Genomic DNA, 7,614 nt, shown 5'->3' with positions numbered 1-7,614 from the left:
AAGTTTTAAACCCTGACATGATCTCCATCGTCTCATCGAGCTATCGATATTTTTAGAGTGATATCATTTCAAACAAAAATGTATAATCAGACGTTATGAAAGTGTATCTTCCGATAGATCAGTTAAAACATCAAATTGATATTACTAAATTCATACGAGTTTTTTGTGTATGGGTGATTGAAATAAAAAAAATGGAATTGGGATGAACCTCTATGGCTATAGTAGTTGAAGTGGAGCAGCATTGAAGGTGGTACGGTGGCGAACCTATAGGATCCCTGCCGGACAATGTTCGCTAGCAGTTGAAGTGGAAGACCGATCATGGCACTGTACTAGTGTAGAGTCCACCAGAGTAGTCCAGTCTGGACTGTCACGATTTATCATTTATCTCATGGATGCCCCCCGCATTGAGATTTGAGAGGGCGGTTTTACTGTCGCTCTCGTTTAAAAATTCTACTGTATATGTTATAAAACTGATAATAAAGTGATAATGCATCTCTCACGTCTGCGTGCGGCGAGCGCGTCGGCGACGAGGTTCCTCCGGTTGCGCCGCGACGGGCCTTGGCCGGTCGAGCTGCAGCGGCTCGCGATTGATTTGTCTGGCAAGTGGCACGCTGCGTTGCCGAGCGCGCAGCACTGGATTTATGTGTCCGGCGGCAAGCTGCGGAGTCGCCGGCGCGTGCCGACGAGCTGCGCCTGCCACTCTGGCAGCGCGCGGCCACCGTCCGTACACAACAACAACCATGCGCCGGCCGCGCGCCGCCGCCATATTGTCCGATCACAGGACGCTGTCCGCGCGCATTCGATCGGACAGCTTATGAGGACACATCGCTCACATAAGTACAATAGTACTGGATTTTGCGACGGTACTCAACAACAAACACGTGATATCGTGGAAGGTACAGGTCAGTATCGATCGCTACTAAACCACTATACGGTACAGTGTCGACATATAAAGAGGAAGCAATGCAAATGGGTCGAATTAAGACTGTACGGACGTTTTCAGGCGTTTTCAGTTGATACTAGGGTTATAGGTCAACAAATGCGACCTGTGCAGTAAAACATTCAAATCTCTGAAAATTAGATGCAAATACTTTATTGTGCGCTGCTAGGGTGCAGGCAAGATATTTACACATTATTTACAAAAAACTATTAATGTATATTTCCTTTTAATTATTACTAAATTGTAACAAACATTATTGGATTAATATAAGATATGTATAGAAGTGACAAAGTGAGGTATAAAATTTGAAACTGTTGGAAAAAAAATGGCATGAGGTTGGGTCAAGTGCTTTTGCTTTTCTCTAATAATAAGGGTTTTTCTATTGTCTTTGTATATATTTTTTTATTTGGAATCGGTAATAATATATAATTCCGCATTGTCCCAAGATAAATTTAACTACAAATTTCTATTTGGTTTAATGTGGATTTTTTTTTTGTAAATCTAGCTGCAAATTAACTCCAGAAGTCAAAAGTACAATCAAAGTATTGACTTTTTAATGCTATATTTCATTACTTAGCATGTCCCAAAATATAATGACTTATAGGTTCGTTCTATAAGTTTTAAGAAAAATTTGTAGAGAAGAATATTAACCTCTATGGCATCAAATCAAAAGAGTAAATAAAATATAAAAAATCTTATAACAGATGTACTTGTTCTCATCATATTTCTATGTAAACGTGGTCAAATTTATTTAATTTTGAACAAACTCAAAATTTCTTGTGTTTTAGGACGGTTGTGTTAATAGGTTTTCTGGTTTATACAAGCATCTTCAAACAAGTTGGCTAACTCATGACATGTGTCATCCACTCAAATAGTGGGAGCGACAAGTGACGTGATAGCTATAAGTTTGGTGATAATGATCGGATACTGGCGACCGTCATGTCCGGACGCGCCTTGAAATGTCCTAAATGACTAGAGGGGGTGAATAGCGAATAAAAGTTCTCTATAAATTCACTAGAGCAAAGGGTTAGAAACCTAAATGGTGAAATGCAATTTTGCTCTAGCTCTACAAGGGTTGTAAGCCACATATACCAATAATTCTAGTTGCTATGATCTCTAGGTACAAACAATAGCTATGTCACTACTAACTAAAAACTCTCAAACAAGCTACACTAAAGAGCTTCACTAGAAGAGCTACTCAACTAACAAGCAAGCGCTCAAACTAGCTACACTAAAGAGCTTGCTACACAACTATATATCAAAAGTAAATGCAAGAGAGTAAGGTGATTATACAACCATAGCAAGAGAGATGATGAACCAATCAATGAATACCAAAAGAATCACCGGGAGAATTCCATTCACAATTGACACAAGATTTTTCTTCTGAGGTTCATGTGCTTACCGGCATGCTAGTCCCCGTTGTGTCGACCAACACTTGGCGGTTCAGCGGCTAATAGGTGTTTCACAAACCAAGTCCAACACTTGGACGCTGCAAAAACCTACCCACAAGTGAGGTAACTCAATGACACGAGCAATCCACTAGAGTTATCTTTTGGCTCTCCTCTGGAGGAGGTACAAGACCCCTCATAATCACTGAAAGATGGCCATGAACAATCACCAACTCGTGCCAATACTTCTCCGCTGCTCGAAGCCATCTAGGTGTCGACAAACACCAAGAGTAACAAGAAATCCGCAGTCACAACGATCTCCAAGTGCCACTAGATGCAATCACTCAAGCTAATGTACTAGGAATCACTCCCAATCTCACTTTGATGGCAAATCAATGATGGAGAAGAGTGGGAGGTGTTTACTTAGGCTCACAAGGATATATCACTGATGAAAATGTGCAAGAGAGTGAGCCAAAGCCGAGCCACTTCTATTTATAGAGCCCCCAAGGCTCAAAAAGTCATTGGAGGCTCACAGACACGACCGGACTCACCAACCAGACCCTGAGCAGAGTCTGGTCGCCTAGGTCCGGTCACCCGATGGCTGCCACATGGCCTCCCTTTGAATCCCACACGTCAAATCTCTATTGGTAGTAACGGTCAGCGCATAGTCCAAGTCATGATTGGACCCACCTGAGCAGCGACCGGACTCGGCGCTACTCAGGGTCTGGTCATTTCCCGTAAGCTCCCCGAGTGCTCTTTTATGACCGGACCCAGTCCGGTCCCGATGACCAAAATCTGACCAAGGTCTGGTCGTCATAGACGTGCTCCACCGAGGTATGACCGGACTCACTGAGTCAGGGTCCGGTCCTATCCACCTTCTGAGTTCGATCGCGCGACAATAAAGAATAGAGAGCTCCTAGACCCTTCGAACCGGGTCCGGTTGCTCCACGACTGCCATGCATCCACACCGCCTGAGCACAGCCTGACTAAACTCTCGTGAGAGGTTCTGGTCCTCTCCAAACGCTAGGTCCGGTCTGGATCTGGCCTGATCGGTCTCAGCATAAGAACTGATCGGACTCTGGTAGTGAGGGTCTAGTCCAAGCCGAGCCAGGGTCCGATCACAGACCGATGCCTCCTTTTCTTTTTTTATCTCCTCAAACTTTTCACCCTTCCTTCCAAGTTGCTAACCACAAAGTATACAACGCATGTGCCCGTGTGTTAGTATTTTTTCAAGCATTTTTCAAGGATCAATTGTTAGCACACTACATCCCTAAATGCATATGCAAGTATGACTTCACCTAATGGCACTCGATAACTGCTTAGCCAAAGATTTCCCCTCTTTATAGTATGACTATCGATCCTAAATACACTCACACCCTCTGTGGTGTCTTGAGTGCCAAAACAAAAAACTATTTGATACCATTGCCTTGATCAACACTTGGTTTTTGTTTTTCTCTTTCTTCTTTTCCAAGTTGGAGCACTTGATCATCTCTTTTGGTCACCATCATCACCATGACCCTCATTTGGCTCCATCACTTGGCTTTGGACCATCCTCTTTTGTCTACACACTTAGCTCAAGGATTAGTCCATAGGTTTCATCAATTATCCAAAACCAAACTAGGGCTTTGAAAGGTCCTTGTTTGGTTTTTGTAATTAAGTTATTTTGGGCATAATTCTTAGCTCCAAACTTCGATTTCAATGAACTAGGACTTTTTGGAAAGCTAATAAAATACTCTGAAAGCTTGAGGTGGTGGAAATCAAGTTTGAGCTAAAGGTGGCACCGCCATGGTCACCGGACTGTCTGGTGCCTGGCACAGCCATATTTTTCTAGAGATGGGCGAAAATGCGTTTTGGGTGACGTGGGGGCACCGCCACCTCTAGGGTGGTGCACCGCCCTCCCTTGTCCGGTGCCATGTTTGGCAATGGCTTGTTCAAATTAGAGGTTGCAATTGGACCATTGGGGCACTGCCACCCCTTGTTCGGTGCCCGCATGTTGCTGTCTGGTGACCACGTAGAAATGTGCTCCAAGGGGTATAACGACTCTATTTGGCTTGGGGATATAAATAGAGGTTTAGCTCGGGCTTGGCAGAGGTTGAGTACCTTTGGGATGTGTTGCCCTTGTGTGTGCTTGGTTTGAGAAACCTCTAACTCACTTGTGCTTGCGTGAAGTGTGAATTCATTGCGAGTGAGTGATTCTTGTGCGTTGCATTGTGAGATTGCATCGAGTAGCACTAGGTGATCAAGTTGGAAGCCGGTGGTGCTTGTTACTCTTGGATGTTGCCACCTCTTAGATGGCTTGGTGGTGGTCTCCGTCAAAGCACGCAAAGAAGATTGTGCGGTGCTCCAAAGAAGTGATTGTGAGGGGTGTTGTGCTTGCCCCGCGGGAGCCGCAAAGAGCAACTCTAGTTGAGCATGTCATTGAGCTACCCTCACTTTTTTCATGGGGTTCTTGCAGTGCTCAACGTGTGGGCTTGGTGTGGTGCCAATTAGCTGCCGAACCACCAAGTGAACGGTCGACACAACAGAGACTAGCGTGTTGGCAAGCACGTGAACCTCGGAATAAAAATCACCATGTCATCCTTGTCTTCCCGTTGGTTTGCATTCCCTTTACACAAGCTTATATTTACTTTCATATACATTGTGCTTGTGTAGTTGCTCTTGTAATTAGTTAGCTTGTGTAGCTTGCTAGTTATCTTCTTACTTGTGTAGCATAGAAGTAGCTCCCTTGCGTGACTAATTTGATTTGAGTAACCTTGTTAGTCACATTGTTTAGTTCATGTAGCTAAGTAATTTGAGTGCTCTAATTTGGCTTATGTAGCCTTGTTATTAAGCATTGCTAGTGAGCTTAGGCTTTGTGCTTATGCATACTAGTTGTGTAGGAGCTCCCCCGTTGCTTGAAGTACTAGTTGCATAGGTTTGTGTGACCTTGCTACTAGAATTAATTAGGTGAGATCTAACTAGACGAACACCTTAGTTGTTTAATTAGGATCTTTGTAAGGTGCTTGAGAACTTAGAAAGGTGTAGTCATGACTAGACCGATAGTTTCAAGTTCGCATTTATTTTTGTTAGCCAACACGTTTAATTTTAGAAAGGACTATTTACCCCCTCTCTAGTCCGCCATCTCGACCCTACATGTGGTATCAGAGCTAGGTCTCTCCTTTGTGATCTTCACCGACCCGAGAGGATGGTGATTTATGGGCTAGATGTTGATTGTCCACACATTTTTTATGGCACACACTTTACACGGTGAAAAAATTGGATGATTTGCAATTTTAAGTTTATTTGCCCTCAAATGTGGTGGATGGTAGATGTAGGCTTTTCTCATATGTTGGATGAAGAGAATCTAACTCAAGCATAAGAGAAATGCCTAGATCTCGACATCCAAGCTACTAACATCATGTATAGATCTTTGGATGATTGCATATTTGGTGAGATAATAAACATGAAGACCACCCATGAGATTTGGATTTATCTCAATGAGAAATATGGGATGATCTCCGATGATGATGGTTGTGAGCCTAGAGCATAGCCACAATTCGGTGATTGTGGAAGATTGCTCCACCTCATGGTCAAGTGATGATGACGATGATTCTACCTCAAGTTCACTTGACGAGGTTGATGATGATGCCTCAAGTGATACAAATGATGATGCTACCCCATGCACACTTGATGGTGATGGATCATGCTCAAGTGACATTGCTACTACAAGCTCATCCACTATATCACATTGCTTCATGTCACAAGGTGACACTAAGGTATCTAATGCAAACATGATTGATCTTGATTCATATAAGGAGCTTCTAGATAGATTTGGTAGCATGATCAAAGCTTTAGAAAAAGAGATGGCTAAAACCGAGAAATTAAAAAATAAAAACACTTTTCTAAGGAAAACATGTGAACAACAAAAGCATCTACTTTATATTACTACTTGTTCACATGAGGAGCTAAAATTGGTTCATGAGGAACTTAGTGTTGCTCATGATAATGTGGTACAAGACCATGCTTTTCTCATTAAAAGGCTTTCTAACGAAGAAATTAAAACTAGTGGGAGCTCTTCACATGGGTCAAATGATCAATAACATATTGTTGCTAACCCTTGTGATGTAGGCAAGAAGAATGTATCCACCTCTTGTGATGATTTATTAGTTATGCCATGTTCTTCACATTTAGATTCTCGTTCTACTTCCATGTTTTGTGAGACTAACCTTTTGAAGGAGAACAATGAGCTCAATGAACAAGTGAAGAACTTGAGCAACATGTTAGAGAGGTGCTACAACTCAAAAGTCACCTTTGAACATATGTTGAAGAATCAAAGAAACTATGGTGACAAGTGTGGCCTTGGTTTCAACAAGAAGGTGACAAAGGGCGAGAGAAAAAGAGAAAGAAAGATGAAGAAGTAAGAAAAAGAGAAGCTCTCTCATTTCATGTGCATTAAGTGTCATGAAGTGGGACATCATGGAAATGGTTGCCCCAATGAAGAAAAACTTAAGTTGAGGAAAGAAGAAGAGAGGCTAAAGAATGTCAAGTGCTTCAAGTGCCGCACTTAGGGTCATCTCACCTCAATGTGCCCAACCAAGCAATTGGTGAAGCAACAAGTAAAGCCTCAACCAATGCCACAAGTTGAGCAAGAAAAGACACCCCAAGAGCAAATGAAGGACAACCATGAAGATGGTGGTGATTTGATAATGAAGAAAAAGAAAACAAGTAGGGGTGGAAAAGCAAGAGAAAGAGCAATGCAACCATGGATGAATCAAGATGCAAAGAAAGTGAGCAAGAACAAAGAAGAGAAAATGAAGAAAGTTGCTCACATCGAGTGCCATAGTTGTGACACATTGGGCCACCTAGCTTTGGGTTGTCCAAACAAGCTTGAGAAGAAGGCTCAAGCAAACATGAAAAAGCAAGGCAATGAGAAGCACCACATGAGCAAGGAAGAGAATGCTCAATTAAAGAGAAAGTGCTACTCATGCCAGGAAAGGGGACACATGGCTAAGTCATGTCCCCTAGGTAATAATTACAAGCCTATTTCAATTGATGATAATATTGTCCTTAGAAAGGATGGCAATGGTACCTCATTGGTTGCAATTGCAAAACATCCCGCTACTCATACTAAGGCAATGCCTAAGTATGTTGCTCCTAACTTGAGGGAACCCAAACTTGTTTAGGTACCATAAAAAAATGGATGATTGTTTATAGGTACCATCGGCATTGGATGCTTGATTCAATGGAATTCTTATTGTTCATCATATATTGAGTCAAGTATTGAAGCCTAGTGTTATTCTATCCCAA

Source organism: Miscanthus floridulus, chromosome 13, assembly GCF_019320115.1.
Source record: "Miscanthus floridulus cultivar M001 chromosome 13, ASM1932011v1, whole genome shotgun sequence".
In the NCBI taxonomy this organism is placed as follows: domain Eukaryota; kingdom Viridiplantae; phylum Streptophyta; class Magnoliopsida; order Poales; family Poaceae; genus Miscanthus; species Miscanthus floridulus.
Note: the sequence above shows the minus strand (reverse complement) of the source record.